The sequence below is a fragment of the Canis lupus genome, chromosome 12 (genome assembly GCF_003254725.2).
Source record: "Canis lupus dingo isolate Sandy chromosome 12, ASM325472v2, whole genome shotgun sequence".
Lineage (NCBI taxonomy): Eukaryota > Metazoa > Chordata > Mammalia > Carnivora > Canidae > Canis > Canis lupus.
The window spans coordinates 14,800,130-14,820,117 of NC_064254.1; the positions used below are offsets into that span (position 1 = coordinate 14,800,130).

A 19,988-nucleotide genomic window follows, 5' to 3' on the forward strand; every position below is an offset into this window, starting at 1 on the left:
AAAACTCAGACTGAGAGTGGTTAAATGAGACTTGCCCAATGATTCACAGCTAGATTAGCAGAATTGGGACTAGAATGAAGATCTTCGATATCTTGATCTACCATTCTTTCCATCTCACCAAGCCAAAATAAGAAAAAACAAAAGTAAATAAAATATATATTATATATACACATACACATATGGCATGCAACTAAAATAAATGACCCATAAAGCTTATGAAAGATTTATTTTGATGATTATGTAGAAAACAACACAGTGAATACTAGTAGTAACATAATCACAATGCTATCAACAGTCACCTTATCAGCTCCAAAATTTCAGTAATATTTCATGAGGGCGTCTTATACGCAAAGCCCTCAGGCAAGGTAGACACAATGGTGAATTACAAAACATGGGAGCAGCCCTTACAGGTTGAAAGGCTCTTAGAGGCGGAAGGTCCTTTAGCTTGAGTTCCTTACCTTACCTTGCTTCTGCACTCAATACACATGTATTGATTGAGTGATCAGTGCAGGCCTCTTTGCCACTGAAGCCATGAAAGTATTAAACAGGAAGAAAGCAAAAGGCAGCCTATAGTAAGTGCTCAGTAGCATTTCTGCTTCCATAGATCCTCCTTTCTCCCCTCTCCAACTCTAGAACTTAATGTTGCAAATGCTCTATGGGTTCCTAATAGCTTATTTATTAGCATAAAAAGTCAAAACTGGGAAGGCAGGGGCAAAAAGTTGGAGCAGCAGTTGATCCTTTTTAGGATAAAGTTACTGGTGAGCTCTTTAGGGTTCAATCCATAAAAACAAAATTGAGTCCACATCATTTTTGTGTAATACATATAAAAGCTAGTGTTAAACAGTGTTAAAACCACAGATGCTGGGGGCACCTGGGTGGCTCAGGGGTTGAGCATCTGCCTTTGGCTCAGCTTGTGATCCAGGGGTCCTGGGATCAAGTTCCACATCAAGCTCACTGTAGGGAGCCTGCTTTTCCCTCTGCCTGTCTCTGTCTCTCTCTCTGTGTGTCTCTCATGAATAAATAAATAAAATCTTAAAAAACAAAACACACAGATGCTGGAGCACCACTGCCTGGCTCTGAATCCCAGTTGAGCCACTAATCAGCTGTATGACTTTGGTGAAGTTACTTAACTTTCTTGGGCCTCAGTTTCTTCATCTATCCAATGTGGACAGAGATATTGTAATGTGTAACAATCAAATGTCATGTTACAAGTCAAAGTCTTAAAACTTTGTACATAATAAAAGGTAGACAGGTGTTACCTAGTAATATAAATATTATCTACTGAAAAGAGATGTGTCAGATAACACACTCAGAACCATGACAAGGCATAAAAATAAGGTAAAGTTAATGATTCCTATAAAATCAGCGCTGTCCTTTTCTCCCCAAGGTTAGTTGAAGACTTGGCTGGGATTAGGATCCATCCATCTTGCCATCTTTACAATGAAATTACCCTTGAAGAAGGTAGTATGGTTAAAAATAACATTGGAGAAAGGAATGGCCACAGCTCCTACCATTTAATGGCTAGCTCTAAACATATGGAAATGTTTGATGAGCTCTGTGTACAAGCTCTTCCTAATGAGGTCCTGGAAAGCTACTGCATACCTTTATCATTAGAGGTGACCAAGTAAGAATTTCCATAGCTTCTGCCTAAGAAGAGCCCTGCATTAAAAAAAAAAAAAAATGACAAATGGCCATTCTCATTAATAAAATGCAGGTTTGATCATCTGTTGCAAAGACAAGAATATACAAAGGATGAAAGAGCTGGCAGGAACTTTGATCGTAAATTTGTCCAACCCCTTCATCGTCATAAACTAGAAAACTGAGGCCAGAGTAGGCAAGGGAAGGCCCCACCTCTCGTGGGGAAATCACAGGTCACCCAGGACAAAAAAGCCCAGCTCTGATTTCCCCACTCAGCACCTTGCAAGGTTCTCCCTGTACCATGCAGAATGTCAGGGAATAATAATGGATGGTGATTCACAAATACTGATTGGGCACTTCAAGGTGTTTGATACTTTTCTACACATTTTATTAAAGTGGGGAAACCTTACTAAAATTTTAAATAAGAGAAGGACAATAAATTGAACACAGAAAAAAATGCCCTCTCTTTTAAAGGTTCCCCGAAGCTCCCCAAGGTTGGCATTGCTTTTATGCCAGCATTTACTTCCCAGCTTCCCGGACCTCAGCCCACAAGCCATGCTGCATGTCCACTGCTATAAAATTAACCTCTTCTCTCTTTGCATCAGATCTCACTGGTCTCTGTTCCAGTGCTCCAAAAATCTTACCAGGGATTCATCAGAAGCAATACTAAAGAGCTAAGGATAAACACACTGTGATATGTTATCTCCTCTCTGAGTGTCTGCATTTACCAGGGCTTTCCTTTTCTTTACCCAAAAAAAGGAACAAATGTAATAATTTTGGACCAAATGAAAGACCTTTCAAGCCAGAAGTCTCTTAAATCTCAATATGCTGTCATTATCTTCTCCATTTAGGTGGGGCCAGTGCTACTTCTTAGCTTGCGTTCACAAATCTTCATGGTGGTGCTGAGAAAATGATTTATAAACCATGGGTGATAGGCAGACACAACTGTCAGTTACCGGAGCCAGGACAAGGAGTGACAAAGAATATAAAGGCACCTCGATTGATAGGGCCAGTCAGAGGAGAACCACAGCAAGGGAGAATTTCTTCTAAGGTCAGACCTTAACCTTCCCAGATACGGCTGACAGGTTGAAAGGATACATCAATGCCTCCCTCACCCCTGAAGGCCAGATCCCTGGTGGGATCCACCTGGTGGGTGGAAGAGCATTGTTTTGGAAGTTTTCATAATGTAATGCAGAGGAATTCAGTTTGCTCAAATCCAAAAAATGTACAGAAGACCTTTTAAACCATTTTTATTGTGACCACAATCCTTAAATACATAAGAACATAAAACTAAGTTCTTAGAGTTTCAATTCCTCTAAAACCATCGAACTCCAACTGAATGTCCTAGCCAAATACAAAGGAAATGTTTAAAAAACCCAATTCAAACTCACAACATTGATATGATGTTCAGGTGATGATGTTTCTGCTAAAATAACCCTCCATTCTCACTGTTACTCACACTAAAAACTCCAACATGGATATTCTGTGGTTCCAAACCAACCCGTCACCCACCTTAAAGTAGACAGGACTCCCTTCCCACATTTCTTCACTCCTCACAAAACTAAACTGTATCGGACTGGTGCTTATACCATCATGTGCCTTCACCGAAGGCAAATGACAGCCCCAGTTCATTCTCATAAGCCCATGGCAACTAAAGTAGCATTGGCAGCAACTTGACTGGACATAAAAACATAAATTTAGTCACCAAAATCATACGGCAGTATTATTCATTAATACATGATGATCCAGAAGTGGCTAATATTATTTTGAATTATCAGTGAAATAAAAAAAAACCAACATTTAAACATTACCATGTAGAAGTGGTCTTCCCCTCCCCCACGAATGCCTCTATGGACCCCATTTTGACAAGGAGTGATGGGCTGTAGAGGCAGAAGGGCCACTGGTGAATCCCTGGCTCTACCACTTGTTGACCTGCGAGCCCTTATGCAAGACACTCGACTTGCCTGAGCCTCAGTTCCCTCATCTAAATAAAATAGGGATAAAAATAGAGCCTATCTCACAGGGCTCAGAAGAGACTATGTGTGATAATACATGGAAAGTGCTCAGCCCAATGCCTACTGCCTACCAGGTACTCAATAGCCACAAGTATTTGTTTAGTCACACATTCTCGCCTCACAAAAAAAAGGGGCGGGGGGAGAACACACTGTCTCACCCCAACAAAAGCATTTCAAAATGATCTGAGTTCAGACACCACCACCAGTCATATATACTTGTGTTCTGGAACATAAGGGGCGTGTACTAGATCACTTTCTGAGAAGAGGCCTTTTGACACACAGAGTAAGAGGAGACAGACTCATCTTTGGAGTTCCTTGTTTTTATGGTTAGCAATTATGTGAGGAGAACAAAGGCTTTAAAGACACTGAAAGATGTTGGAATCATTAATCTTGTGTTTCTGAATTATTTAGGATGGATTTAATGATCAGTTCCTTTTACCACTGAATGGAGCGCCCACCGCACACAGGCCATGGTGAGGAGTATAGCGAGGCCGGGGCAGGGGTGGGAGTGCCGGATGGTCACAGCAGGAATGAGTAGAGGCAGTTCACCCTCAGAGTGCTTAGTGTCCAGAGGATGTAGGTAAACAAGAAAATTTAAAGTCTCCTGGACTCTAACTTCACTACAAGGACTGTGTTCTAGCTTTGATACCCTCGTGGCTAGCACAGACTTGGTGCATAGTGGGTGTGAGTGAATAAATGAATACATGAGTGAATGATGAATGATGAATGAATATGTAAGTGAATGAGATATAAAGATTAGCCCATGTATGTATCATAAATACAGGTTCAAAAAAAAAGTGGCTCTTTTGAAGGCTCAGAGCTTGAGGAAATCTGGAAAAGATAGAACTTGAAAGAAGACAGAATTTTAAGAAGCAGAAACAGGAGAATGGCCACCTGTAATTTTATACAGTTTGCAATGTGCTCTAAATTAGTTCTCATTAGTAAGACAGCTCTTACCCCGATGATTATTACATGTAGCATTTCTATAACATTCTATATCTGCAAATTGTATGCAACTGCTTCTTAGTTTGTTATTTATTATAAGGACTTTTGATTTATTTATAAACAACTTAGTGGTTCATTATTTATTAGAATAGGAAACTGAACAAATAATATCTGGTCTCTAGCAGCCCTGTCTCAATGATTATATTGGTCCCCTAGGATTCACTAATAAGTAGCCATAAAAAAGTCAATTTGTAATTAGGAAAAGGAACGTGCATATTTGGCAGCATTCACATTGACATGATTGACAGCAAACAAGACTGCCATAAGCTCTGCAACCTAAGAGGAATAACCTCATAATGGTATTATATATTAAAAAATAAGCCACCACAAACCCTAGGATAAGAAAAGAGGTATATGAATGGCTTAAGCACTAATAGGATACTATAAAGGCTGCATACAAATATCTCATAGTAGAAACCCAAAAGCAAAAAGAGATATAATTTTAGAAAATCTCTCAAAGGACTGGCCTGATCAAAAAAGAATAATTAAAACTGAATTTAAAAAATCTGGCAAAGAAAACGACTGTCTCAGGGAGGATGTCACTAAACTAGATAATGACCATTTCTACTAGATGTTTTTAAATTTAGATGATTTCAAATGACTACAAGATTCTTTTCTCATATATTAAAAAAAAATCCTTCATCTAAGTGTTTATATTCTACTCTTGGAACATCACTTTTTTTTATTTTATTTTTTTGCAGGAAGAAGATTATCTGTATCTTTATTTATTTGTTTATTCACTCTTTTGGAAGGAAGAAGTATTATTATAGCTTTTCAAAGCCTTAGGAACACAGAAATGAGGAGTCCTGAGAAGAAGAATGGGGGTAACAGATTCTAAAGGGAAAGTCTCTGCACAAGGTCAGAGGAAGGACTCCGTCATGATCTAGAATCACCCTTCTACAAATGGAAGAACTCAAAGAGAGCTCATGGTCTATGGGGGGTGGGGTAGAGTGAGTGCTGCTGGGATCTCTTGGGAAATCTACATCAGCCTCCCAGATACACGGGAATCAGCAGCCCCCAAATATCAGCTGGTGAATGTCTCTAATCTTTATTATTCTTTGGATCTTCTTTCCTAAAAGATATGCCCTTGAAATTTATACTGTCATAAAAATACCTAGGATTGGTTTTCATGAATATCCATTAACGTACTTCTAATTTTGTTCAGATAAAATAACCTTCTCATAGTACCACACCTTGGCTTGAGCTGTAAGACAATAGCCAGGTATGGCCGTGACAGCATGGTGACAGTTGGGCCAAGAAGTAGAGGTTCTATTCAAGGTGAGAAGAAACGCTGAAAGCATGGTATATAACTGGGCCTTCTCACCCAACACAAGAGCCTTTGCAAAAAGTAGAGTCATACTTATATGAGAGATTTTTAAACAGCAATTTGAAAGAATAAAACTAGAAGCCTCATGAGGAGCCACTACGATTGGAGATTTCCACATTCAGAGACCCTTCAGGCCATTTCATGAATAAGAGGGTCATCCCTACAGCACCTGCCTTGTGGCCTATAGGAGCTATTTAGGTTAATACAAAGAAGCATGAAAAAGCAGAGCACCACACAGGCAAAACCATGCATCTGGGTTTTCCCACAGGATCACTGTGGGCTGTCCTATGTCTCATGTCAGTTATTAAAAATTTCATAATACACAATTGAACCTATGTAGAGTCATGCTCTACAGTTTCTGGTTTAATAGTCTGAACAGTTTTCACACAGCCTGAAGGAAGGCTTGAATCAGAGTAATCTGCATCTAGGGGAGGTGAGGCAAGGTGTCCAGGTTTACCATCTATCTCACCTCCATCTGGAGACAGTCTTTCCAAATGGGTCTGCACACAGGTGAGGGCCATGCAAATCTCCCTGGCCCTCTAGAATGACACCAGCCCTGCAAGTGTAGTTGCAGAGCAAAATGAGGAATCCCTTCTCCCCACCCATGATATTGCAGGAGGCAGAAACCAAAAGCAACATCCAAGATTAAACCAAGAATCCCCTTGGGTTGTTCATGAACTGTGGTGCTTGAACAAGGTCAGAAGGTACGCCTTGAAAATCTGCCCAAGCGAGTATTTCAATTCAGAGCTTCATCTAAATGTCACCTTGTCAAATTTTGAAGTTTAATGCTAAACAACAGCTGTGTGTGGCACAGAAATCACCAAGAGACAGAAAAATAAGAAAATAAAGGATACCAAATAAACACATTTATGATAGATCAGTTGCTGAATATCTTGCCTGACCAAAATTTAACCTTTTTATAAATGGTTGTTCGTACATCATAAAAGATCAAATGAATATCATTAATGCAACACAGCAGGAAAAAAATCAACCTATTCATGAATTAATACTTTGCTTCCACTCGTTGTGTCAAAGCTGAGACTCTGCTCTTGAGCACATAAATTTTTGTTTGAACTACCATTAATTTATCTGAATTCACTATCCTCTATTTCAAAATTCATATGATACCTGTAATCAAATAAATAATTTCTTTCTGAACAAATTATTAAACCTCAAGAGATAAGTATAAATTGGACTCTGATTTGTCCTGGTGAGACCCATTACTAGACTTTTATCTTTAATGGCTACAGAGGCCAAAATAAAAAATAAATTATATTCATTTAGCCTATCTTACAGAAAATTTCATGGGGAAAATGATACATATTAGCTGTTTATCTCAATAAATTGGTCAATACCATCAACCTGGTTGATGACAGCCTGATAGCAAATGCAGAGGCTCTTTTTGAAAGACTACTGATTAATCACCAAGTTAAAATTCTAAAATAATAACCATTCAAGTGATTTTTAAGAACATTCCAATTGAAAGCCTTAGTCATTTGTACAAATGCATTGTGCATTGTACTCTGCATTGTGTTCCACTTCGTGAAAGATAAAAATACATACCTGACTGAAGCTTTGCCCAGAAGGCCCTGCCAATAGGGGAAGGGGAACCAGTCAAACCCAACTCAAGAAAATGAAGAGGCAAACTTGCTGTTGATATTTTTCAGGATTTAAAGGCAAACTGAACCAGTTCTCCCTCAAACGGAGGTTGCTAATTCTGCTTAGTTTAAGTCAGCTTTAGTAGCTCAACAGGCTGCAATGACAGCTGTCAGTGTTCTAGCCCCACACCACCCATGTCAAATGCCAAGCCCCTGGTAACAGGACCACCAGCAGAAAAGTGAAGCCACTATAGTTAACTCTCCTATAAACACTTATGCAGGTATAATCTACTAGCTCCCCACCCATACATTCTCCACTCCCACACAAAAAGCCCAGCCTCCCTACACCAATTGTTAAGCTGCTACATTTCCAGAGTAAAGGTTATCTCTGGAAAGCACTAATAGCAGCCACCCATTACTTCTACCCAAAAGAGTGCTTACAAGCAGGACAGAGGTGAGCCCTACCTTCTAATGCACTGCTTATGGGAATGTTAATTACTACAACCCCTTGGAAAAACAAAGGCAATGTCAACATATAGGGAAAGCTTAGAGAAGGTTCATCTATTTGAGTTAAAGTAATTTGATACTTTGGTTGATTAGGAATCATCTAAATGTCCAACTATAGGAGGGAAGGTAAATGGATTTGGTAAAATCATACAAGGGAATACTATGCAGACACTGAAAGCAATGTTCACAAAGGCTGTTGACTTCACATGAAAAGTTACTTAATATGTTTGGTGAAATGCACAGAGGGCAAAATTCTATACAGAGTACGATCCCAATTCTACATTGGGAATGCATATAAAAAGTCTGAAAGGACATACAACAAAATGTTAATAGTAATTATCATTTGCTCGTGGTAGTACATGTGATTTTCATTTTCTCTTTTTATATCATTCTGTTTTAATTTTTTTGAATTTTATAGAAAGCACATAAGTCCAAGAAAAAGAAACCATTAAAAAACAGGCCAGAGGGTCCCTAGTTTTCTGGCTAGGTAGACAGACCTCACCAGACACTGGGGAATATTTCTAGCCTTCTTAAGCAGATTCCATGTCCCACCTGTTGCTTACACTTAAACCCTGGTGATGATTTCTTGTACATCATGGCTATGTCTTTCTCGACCTTGGCTTTGACTTTCAGCCTTCTCTGTTTATACTAAAATATCCCTCTAGCAGTTATGTCTTGTCTGTAAATCATGTTCTCCACTCCCTCCCCTTTACCAGCGGGACCCACTTCTGTGGTCTGTCTAGTCAGCCTCCTCCTGGTCCAGTCTAGTCAAGTCTTGGATGACAACAAGTAAGTTACCCTTGAAACAAAGAGGCATCATAAACAAACTACCAATAAAAAGGGCAAGGAAATAGTTTTCTTAATGTATTCTATAAAAGCATTTTATACACAGTAGACCTCCTTCTCCAAACAGAACTGGAGCTATACCAGGCCCAACTATGACTGATCTCTTGGGAGGTCCCCACTGTGGCGATCATCCTTAACACCTGTGCAGGGGATTGCATTTTTCGGTGCACATTCACAGGCTCACAGCATTTCATCCTCACCACTCTGTTCGTTGGGAAGATCAAGTATTCTTTTCCTAATTTTGTAGAGATAAGAAAACTGCAATCAGAGAATGTGCTTGTTTCTCCTAATCCTCAGGGTGCACTCACGTGTTAATCGTGATGATAATAACCACATGGTGGAGTTGTTGTAAGGATTAAATGAGCAGTGTCTGAAACAAGGGGAGCATTCAACAAATGCCAGCTCCTATGACTGTTAGGTCAATGGGAAGCTCAAGGTTACATAGCTGGGATGTGACAGCGCCAGGATGAGAATCCAGGCCTTTTCATGCCAAGTTTATGCTTTTTCTACTTTATCCTCAGCACTGTAAGAGGAGTATTAGGGAATGGCCCATGCCCTCAAAGAACTTATAATATTTTGTAGCAATCGATACATGAAACAACCAAGCAGTTATTCCCACAGAGAACTAAGACAACAGTAATAAAAACTAGGATACAGCTCTCAAAGAATTATGCAATTATTTTGTCCAACAGCAACTGTTACTGTTACGATATCTTCTTATGCACACATTCCAAAGCTTAGAAAACCCAAGTTTCATCCTTGTTTCAAAGTGAGTTGTGTATGGAGGGAATCAGATATGAAAATAAGTCCCTTTCCATACTAATAATAGAAAATATTTTCTGTGGGCACTCAGAACTTCAGGAAGTTTGAGCTATTTTTGGAAACTTCTCTTTAGCTTCCAGAAAGTACCATTCATGATCGTACACTTTTTTAAAGGGAGTTAAAAACAGCTTTGGTTGAGCTTAAGGCTGCTTCTTAAAAAAAAAAAAAAAATCTTCAACTTGATTCATTAAATTAACCTATAACATATGACACCTGGCAGCTGGTAACACAGGAGAAAAGACACAAGGACAGTGAACATTTTAAAGGCAAAGGCGGCATGCATACAGAGCAGGAAGTCATTCTGTCGATGTATATTTGATACCATCAAAATAATCCCATGATAATGGGATCCAGAATTTCCAACCGTAGACATATTATTTCTTTACGATAATCCTGGCCTATTTGTGACATGACAAAAGAAGAGCCAAAAACTTTGTGTTATGGAATGTTGAAGCTTCTTTATATATGTAAGAGAGTAATTTCCTAATGGATACTTTGAGATTCACATCTTGGAAGGTTTTTAATGTGCCACATGTTTTTATATTCCCAATATATACTACTTTCTAAGATAGAAAAATGATACTTATTAAGGGGTGGCCCTTAGCAAAACTATGAAGTAGGAGAAGGATTTCTTAAGAAACACTCTACCTGGGATCCCTGGGTGGCACAGCGGTTTAGCGCCTGCCTTTGGCCCAGGGCGCGATCCTGGAGACCCGGGATCAAATCCCACGTCGGGCTCCCGGTGCGTGGAGCCTGCTTCTCCCTGTGCCTATGTCTCTGCGCCTCTCTCTCTCTCTCTCTCTCTGTGACTATCATAAATAAATAAAAATTAAAAAAAAAAAAAAGAAACACTCTACCTACCTTTACTGCATGTCTGTTCCCCTGGGAGTGAGGGGTGAAAATTCCCACTTACTGAGTCCCTTCAATGAGGCACTTGGGTATGCAGTGCCTGCTTTATGTTATCTGTGTCAATCCTTACAACAGCCTTGCAACACATACGAGTCCCCCCAATTATTCAGAGATGAAGAAACTAAGCCTCATAGAATTTACATGACACATCTAAAATAAAGAAGCTGATCAGTGACTACGGAGAGTCCTCCACTTGGTGCTCATTCAGGTTGCCCCCTGTTGAACTGGGCTCTCCCAACATCAATACCCATTAGTACCTACACTATAAACCAGTTCACATCAAACTGTTAAGGACGGGCCATCATTTGAGTTAGTCTTCTTCATTTTTAAAAATTTTTAAAGATTTATTTATTTGTTCTAGAGAGAGAGGGAGCATAAGCAGGGGAAAGGCAGAAAGAGAGAGAGAGAGAAAGAGAGGGAGAGAATCTCCAGCAGGCTCCATACCCAGCACTGTTGGTGGAAGACAGCATGGTGGCTCCTCAAAACATTAAAAAGAGAAATAGTATCTGATTCAGTAATTCCACTACTGGGTATTTACCCAAAGGAAACAAGAACAGTAATTCAAAAGGATATATGCACCCCTATGTTTACTGCAGCATTGTTTACAATAGCCAAGATAGGAGAAGCAGCCCAAGTGTCCATCCATAGATGAACTGATAAAGAAGAGGTACCATATGTGTGTGTATTATACATATCTATAACTCAGCCATTAAAAAGAATGAGATCTTGCCATTTGCAACAACATGGATGAATCTAAAGGATGTTAGACTGAGTGAAATATGTCAATCAGAGAAAAACAAACACCATTATGATTTCATTCCTATGTGGAATTTAAGGAACAAAACAAACAAGACAAAAATCAGACTCTTAAATACAGAGAACAAACATGGTTGCCAGAGGGGTGGCAGCTGGGGGGGTGAGTGAAATAGATAAAGGGGATTATACTTATCCATGAGCATTGAGTAATGTATAGAACTGCTGAATCATTATATTGTTAAAAAGAAGGAGGGGGAGGAGGTAAAGGAAGAAGAGGTAGTAGTGGTAGCAGTAGTAATAGTACTCCTATTCTATTAGTGACCAGGTAGGGGGCACCTGGGTGGCTCAGTCGGTTGGGCATCCAATTCTTGATTTTAGCTCAGGTCATGATCTCAGGATGGTGAGACTGAGCCCCTCAATGGGCTCTGCACTGTGCACGGAATGTGCTTAAGATTCTCTTTCTACTTCCCGCTTCCCCTTCCCCCCATGCACTCTCACTCCGTCTCTCTCTCTCTCAATCTAAAAAAAAAAAAAAAAAAAAAAAAAAAAAATTAAAACAAGAATAAAATAAAAGTGATCAGAGAGGCACAATTTTAACCTAAATCAGTGGCTCTATAGTAAATTTGAGACACAGTGGCAGGACTTCAAAATGTCAAGACTCGAGAGATCATCTAGTCAATCTCTTCTCCCATTACTATACAGATTTAAAACAACTAAAGCCTAAGAAGGGCTGTGACTTTGCAGACGTCACACAACAAATCAGGTGTAGAGCCCAGATGAGAGCCAGGATTCTGACTCAGGGCTGTTCTCTTTTACGGCAGCAGCCACAAATATTCAAACATAGGGTACAAAAATACATTCCAGACTTAAAAGACTTATTCCAATGTATTAATTCACACTGGTGATTCAGAGTGCTGGTCAGGCCCAAGTGCACCTCTTATTAATTGTGTGGCCTAGATAAGGTACCCTCTCTTTGCCTTGGGTTTCTGGTCAATTATATGAGAATAACAATAGTGTTTGCCTCATTCGGTTACTGTGTGGGTCAAATGTGATAACTCATAGAGCTCTAACCTCTTTGTGCTCAGCATAAACAATGAATGAATGTTACATTATTATTATCACTGAAATTATTTTTACTGTTATTACTACTACTACTAGCTCAGATAAATGACAGTTCATACGTTCACTTTTGGGGAAAGAGTAGAAATAATCTCCTGCTAGCAAATTCATCTCCATCTTCTCTAAAGGCAGCCCTAACAGTCTCAGGAATGAAGGTAAGACAAGTAGAAGGTTAGCACCAGAAACAAAGAAATTACCTTTGAAAAGTGCCTACTGAGCATTTTCACATGATGTTTAAAGTAAAAATTCCCCATTTTTCTCAAATCTACTCTTTCTCGGTTACTGCCCTTTTCCGTCACTGTATTGAGATATAATTAATATGTAATACTGTATTAGTTTCAGGTGCATATCATAATGATTTTGTATTTATATATATTGCAAAGTGACTGCCACAATAAGTTTAGTAAATATCCATCACCTCACATATTTACATGTTTTTTATTCCTTATGATGACAACTTTTAAGATTTACTTTCTAGGCACCTTTCAAATATATAGTACACAGTTATTAACTATAATCACCATGATATACATTACATCTTCAGGGCTTATTTCTCTTACAACTAGAATTTTAACCCCCTTCATCCATTCCCCCCACCTCCCATCCCCCACTTCCTGGCAACCAAAACTCTGTTCCCTGTATCTATGAGCTTGTTTTTTTAATTCCACATATAAGTGAGATCATGCAATACTTCTTGTTCTCTGTCTGACTTACTGACTTAGCATAATGCCCCCAAAGTCCATCCATGTTGTTGCAAATGACAGTATTTTCCTCTTTGTGTGGCTGAATAGTATTCTAGTCTATATATCTGTATCTATATCTATTTTATCTTATAGTTTTTTATCCACTCATTCATCTGTGTACACTTGGGTTGCCTCCATGTCTTGGTTATTATAAATAATGCTGCAATGAACACAGGGTGGAGATATTCTCTCAAGATAGTGATTTTGTTTCCTCCTGATAAATTTCCAGAAGTGGGATTTCTGGACCATATAATAGTTCTACTTTTAATTCTTTAGGACTTCCATGCTGTTCTCTGTAACAGCCACACCAATTTATCTCCCCACTAACAGTGTACAGGGATTTACCTTTTCCCACATCCCTGCCAATACTGTGTCTTTTTTGTTCTATTAGTTTTGTGTTGATAATAGCCATTCTAATAGGTGTCAGGTGATTTCTCATTATGGTTTTGATTTCCACTTCTCTGATGGTTAGTGATGTTGAGCACTTTTCCACGTACTCATTGGCCATGTGTATGTCTTCTTTGAAAAAAACTGTCCTCCATTTTTTAAATTGGACTATTTGGAGTTTTAGCTATTGATTTATATGTATTCTTTATATACTTTGGATATAACCCTTACCAGATAAATGATTTGTAAATAGCTCCCACTCGATGGGTTGCATTTTGTTGATGGTTTCCTTCGTTGTAAAGAAGCTTTTAGTTTGATGTAGCCCATTTGTTTATTTTTGCTTTTGATTTCTTTGCTTTTGTTGACAGATCCAAGAAATCATTGCCAAGACCAATGTCAAGGAGATTACCCCCATGCTTTCTAAAATAAATTTCATGGCTTCAAATCTTACATTCACGTCTTTCATCCATTTTTGTTTGTTTGTTTTTTAAACCTGTGTTTCAGGTAAGCTTATTTATTTATTTATTTATTATTAATGAGAGATACAGAGAGAGAGAGAGAGAGAGAGAGGCAGAGACACAGGCAGAGGGAGAAGCAGGCTCCATGCAGGGAGCCTGACGTGGGACTCGATCCCGGGTCTCCAGGATCAGGCCCTGGGCTGAAGGCAGGCACTAAACCACTGAGCCACCGGGGCTGCCCCTTTCATCCATTTTGAATTAATTTTTGCGTATGGTATAAGGACAGTGGTCCAGTTTTATTCTTTTGTATGTGGCTGTCAAGTTTTCCCAACACCATTATTGAAGAGACTATCCTTTCCTCACTGTATATTCTTCCTTTGTCATAAAATAATTGACCATATATCTGGGTTTATTTTGGGATTCTCTATTCTGTTCGATTGATTCACGTATTTGTTTTTATGCCATGTTGTTTTAGTTACCATGATTTTGTAACATAGTTTAAAATCAGAAAGTGTGATATCTCCTGCTTTTTCTTCTTTCTTGAGATTGCTTTGGCTATTTCCGGTCTCTGTGAGTTCATACAAATTTAGGATTATTTGTTTTATTTCTGTGAAAAATGCCATTGTTATTTTGATAAGGACTGCGTCGACTCCATAGATTGCTTTGAGTAGTATGGACTTTTTTTTTTTTTAGACATAGAGAGAGAGGCAGAGACACAGGCAGAGGGAGAAGCAGACTCCATGCCGGGAGCCCGACGCGGGACTCGATCCCAGGTCTCCAGGATCAGGTCCTGGGCTGAAGGCAGGCGCTAAACCACTGAGCCACTCAGGGATCCCTGAGTAGTATGGACTTTTTAACAATATTAATGCTTCCCATCCATGTGCACAGAATCTCTCTCCATTTATTTGTGTCTTCAATTTCTCTCATCAAGGTAATAGTTTTCAGTGTACAAGTCTTTCATCTCCCTGGTTAAATTTATTCCTAGGTATTTTATTCTTTTTGATATAATTATAAATGGGATTGTTTCTTTACTTTATCTTTCTGATAGTTCATTATTAGTGTATAGAAATTCAATTTATTTTTGTAAATTGATTTTATATTCTGCAGCTTTACTGAATTTATTAGCAACAGTTTTTTAGTGCAGTCTTTAGAGTTTTCCATATACATGTCATCTGCAAATACAGACATTTTTACTCCTTCCTTTCTTATTTAGTACCTTTCATTTATTTATTTTTCTGGCCTAAATGCTCTGTGTTTAAGACTTTCAGAACTATGTGGCAAGAGTGAGCATCCTTGTCTTGCTCCTGATCTTAGAGGAAAAGATTTCAGTTAAAATTCCCCACCTTTCTCAAATCTAATCTTTCTCATTTAATTCCTAACCCAGTTAAAAACCTGAACATCCATCTAAACATCAAGTCCTTCCGCACCACTACCCACTTGGTGACCCTGTGCCATTGATTCTCCCTCTGAAATGTCTCTCTGAGGATGTCTCTTCTCTTTCTGCAATCTACCTGGTTGAGGCACAACTAATTTTATTTATTTATTTACTGACTGACTGACTTATTTTGCTTGGAACACTCCAGTGGTCTAAAATCTCAGCTCCTTCCCCTTTGCAACACCATCTATCTTACTTATCATCTCCAAAGTCACTTTTGCAAAATACGAATTAGATTAAATCATCCCTCCCATAAAGACTGTATAATTTCTCCTCTTTAGCAGGATATATTCGCATCCGAGGCTCACTGAAAGAACCCTTTGCTCAACTTCTCCTGCCACCCCGTCACTTCAGAGTACCCAAATCTTTTTTCAACACGAACTTTCTTTGAATGTGGAACACCTACCTAGCCCCTTCTCTAGAAAACTGCAACTACTGGAATGCAGTATTTTCTGCAAGCACAATATTTTCTGCAAGCTCTTCCAGAGTCCCTCCACCCTTCCCTCTGGGCTTCCAATGAAGTTGTTCCTATTTCCACTTAACCATTCACCATGTGGATCACTATTACTTATTTTCTTATCCTTCTTTTCTGCTAAATTGATTTCTGAAAGATATGGGCCTCATTCTTTTATCCTCTGTCACAGGACCTACGTAAGGCACAGTACCACGTGCATAACAAAGAACTGCTGAATCAACTGAGTGGATGGTAGTAAAAGGAATAATAAAATGAGACTTCGGTGACTATCAAAGCTGATCTCAATTAAAGCCAGTTTCTGTAACATATATAAGTAACTGCAAATGATTACGTAAGTAGTTTTCAAAAGAGTGTGATACGAACTTGCAAATGGCAAAGCTCTCAAGTTCCCACTTAACGCTTGTTAAATGTTCATCAATGCAGAGAGACCGCCACATCCTCCCAGAGTTAGTTGGCTTCTGCAGGACCTGCATTCTGAAAGCTCCTGCAATCCTGCAGCTTTATGGAGGACACTTCTCCCTCACAAAATTCTGCGGACTGGATTCGGGTAGTAGATGCTCAATAAACACTGATTTCATTTGCAGTGAATTTGAAAGCAAAGTGCAACTCACATTTTAGACTAATTCAATGCAACGACTGATTGTACTTAAGATAATAGCTCTAAGGCTAAAGAAAATCAATGGGGAGACTGAAAAGCAGCCAAATGCTCACTCCTCTGCCTTGTTCCACAGTCAATGCTGACCTGTTTCTCGATCCTTTCCAGCTTCTAAGCTTTTTGGACCTCACTGTTTCCCCCAGAATGGAGGGAGCCAGTTAGCAAGTGTTGCCCTGTACCTGCGATATATTTGCCCTGTGTTTTGATGTTGATGTAATACGTGAGAAAGGTGAGTGGCTTTTTTTTTTTTTTTTTTTTAAAAAACGTCCTAGTTTTCCTAAAGCCTTCCCTCCGTGTGAGAGGTGAAGTGGGATTCCAGCTGAAGGCAGGAGGAAGTGTGGACTGGAATGCTGTAGCACTTTTTCACCTTCAGCTGTGGGCCTGTGTGGTAAAGGGAGTCCAGAAACTTTTGTTTCCACTAAAATGATATTTAAAACCAAACAAACAAACAAACAAACAACAAAAGCTCTAAATTCGGCAGCAAACTCTAAATTCGATGTCTATTGAACACTTGTATTCCAATGTAGGAAATAGGAAAAGTCTCAAAACATGCCCTCTGCTATAATTCATTCTGGGATAAGAAAAAGACAGCAGGGCCCCGGAGAATCAATCATTAACTAAAAGTCAAACCGAGACACCCTGGAAACCGGGGAGGCCACAGGCGGCCGGATCTGCCTGTTCCCTCCGGTGACTCTAGAGCGAAGCATCCCACAGGCGGACAAACTCGGCACACTGCTCCCTTCTATTTCACTTTTCAAACTTGAAGTTATTTTTAGATGACCCATGCCCGCTAATCCCAGGCAGGACAATTCCCAGCCCGCTGCGCCTCAAAGTACCTTCCTTCTCCCCGGCACTTTTTTTTTTTTTTTTTTGGTAAGCACTGGGAAAGGGGCCTCTCCGTTTTCTCCTCCTTTCTCAGCGTGTAGTCCACCTTCCCCGTGTCCACACCTCGGTCCCGGGGGCGCGGCGTCATCCTCGCTGTTCTACTTATGCACCTGCTGCCGCCGCCGCTGGACAGGCGCGCCCTGGGGCCACCGGGAGCGGGGCAGGGGCAGGGGCAGGGGCAGTCGGAGACCCGCGCCCTCTAGAGGGGGGTCAGGAGCGCCGGCGGCCGCAGCGCCCCCCGCCCCCCGCCGCCCGCCGCCCCAGCGCGCGCCCCGCCCGCCCCCCGCCCGCCGCGCCCCCCGCCGCGCGCAGCCCCGACCGGACGGGGCGCAGGGGCGAGCGGGCCAGCGCGTTACATAACCGACCTGCGGGGCGTCCGCGATGCGCCGGCGGAGGCTGAGGCGGCGGCTGGGGTTCGCGGGGCCGGCGACTGCGGCTCACCTGCCCGCCCGGCGAGCGCGTGGGGGGGCGCGGGGCCCGCGGGCCTGGGCGTGGGGCCGTGCGCGGCGCGCCCCGCCTCCGGGCGCCGAGGTCCGCGTGTGCCCGGCTCCCGCCTCCTCCCGCCTCCTCCCGCCCGCTCCTCCCCGCAGCCTCGGCCGCCGTCAGCCGGGACAAAGCGGCTCCGGGGAGGGGCCGAGCGGGCGGCTCGCGCCGGAGCCGGCGGAGATGGGCGCGCCCCCAGCTCCGACTCATCGGGCCAACCTCCAATCAGACCCCAGGAAGCCGAAAGCCCCTGAGTGGCCTCCTCTCCTCCCCTCCCCCGTGACCCGGCGCCCTTCCCGCGCCCGCACCCGCTCGGCTCCCGGGGCTCCCGCCCTGCGCTCAGCGCCCCCCCCGCCCCCCCCGGGTGCGCAGCAAGCGCAGGAGCCCCCCGCACCCCCGGCGCTGGAGCCGGTCCGCAGGAGTCCCGGCCTCGCGGGGAGGGCCCCGGGGGGCGGAGGGCGCGGGGGCTGCTGGCGAAGCGAGGGCTGCCTGCGCAGCTCAGCGCAGAGGAAACTGGCGGGGGGCGGGTGGGGGGTCCTGGGAGAGAGACCTCTCCTACACGCAGACCGACCCCCGCCCCGGTCCGGCCGAGGACAGGGCGGGAACCCCCGCGGGTCGTGGGGCGTCTGCGCAGGGGGGGGGGCCTCTGGCTGCAGACCTGCGCGCGCCCCGCCCACGCGCTGGAGGTGCCCTGCGCGGGCCCCCGGGTTCGCCCCCCGACCCGGGGTTGGATGCGGATCAGGTTCTAGGCTAGATCGGTTGCCCAACGAACTCCAGGTAGCCGGCTCCGCTTTACAAAATAAAAGCAGTTCAGAGCCGGAGGAAGCCTGGGGCTCCTGGGGGGCGACGCTTGGGACAGGGCTGATGGCAGGAGAAAGTCAGCGGCGACAAGATCGGGCAGGGAAAGGGGGGCAAACGGAAGGGGGGTGGGGGTGGGGGTGGGGGTGGGCGTGCGGGCCCTCTCCAGGACGCAGTGGACAGTCTTTAAATCAGCTGCGTGTTGCGTCGTCTAACTGCTATACAAATAGGCCCTTTTCCCTTTGCTTCTTACGCCTTTCTGTTTCCTGATGACAGGATCAGAATTAGACACTGAGGCCGTGGATAAGTTTCGCAATTATTCTTCCGTCACCCAGACACCACCTCGTTTTGGGGTGGCGTGAAATTTCATTTTGAAAACAAAACCAAGAAGCACTGACGAAAAGGTAGACCTTAGCTCTTCACTCCTATTCATCTGCACTAATATAAATAAAGACAGAATTTCGGAGTTGAAAATGGCCTTAGACTCCTTACTCTTGCAAACTTCTGGATGCATAAATTCATAACTATCCGCTGATTTAGATGGATGATGTTTTAAATAGAATTGTCTGGTTCCTGGGGCGCCTGGGTGGCTCAGTCAGTTAAGCAAAAGACTCTTGATATCAGCTCAAGTCATGATCTCAGGTTCCTGGGATGGAGCCCTATGTGGGGCTTCAAGCTCAGTGAGGAATCTGCTTCTCTCCCACTCTCTCTGTCCTTCCCTCTCTACCCCCTTCATTTTCCCTCTCTCTCTCTCTCTCTCACACACACACACACACACACACACACACACACACAAATGGATGAATGAACCTTAAAACAAAACAAAAAAAAACAGAAAAGAAAAGAAAAAGAAGCCTCTGAAAAGGCATTCATAGACTAAACCCAAACTCACCTTCCTGGGATTTTTCACTCATTGGTTCTAGTTCACTTTTTGAAGCCATGAAGACAGAGTCCAAAAACTTCTCCAACTGTTTCAAATACATGAAGATAGTCATCATGTCTCACCCACTCCAAGACCCCCTGTAAAACATCCTCAATCCTTTAAACAAAATCTCACTTGCAATAAGTAGTTCCTAGAATCATCACCATCCTGAAGACTTTCATCTTACTAGAATCTATTTTGTAAA

The 19,988-nt window shown here is 42.1% G+C and overlaps 1 protein-coding gene and 1 long non-coding RNA gene across 2 annotated transcripts in view; one reads left to right on the plus strand and one right to left on the minus strand.

Annotated features, from left to right (window-relative positions):
- Positions 1–18,193, minus strand: part of RCAN2 (regulator of calcineurin 2) — a 260,454-nt gene extending 242,261 nt beyond the window's left edge. The window contains exon 1 of the mRNA XM_025418937.3: positions 17,946–18,193. The gene's annotated coding sequence lies outside the window, so the exon portion shown is untranslated. The remainder of the gene's footprint in view (positions 1–17,945) is intronic.
- LOC125752209 (uncharacterized) lies at positions 11,534–15,067 on the plus strand. The gene is made up of 3 exons (XR_007401161.1): positions 11,534–11,583; positions 12,582–12,697; positions 14,041–15,067. It is a non-coding gene; the product is annotated as an uncharacterized LOC125752209 (long non-coding RNA).
- Positions 18,194–19,988: the final 1,795 nt, after the last annotated feature.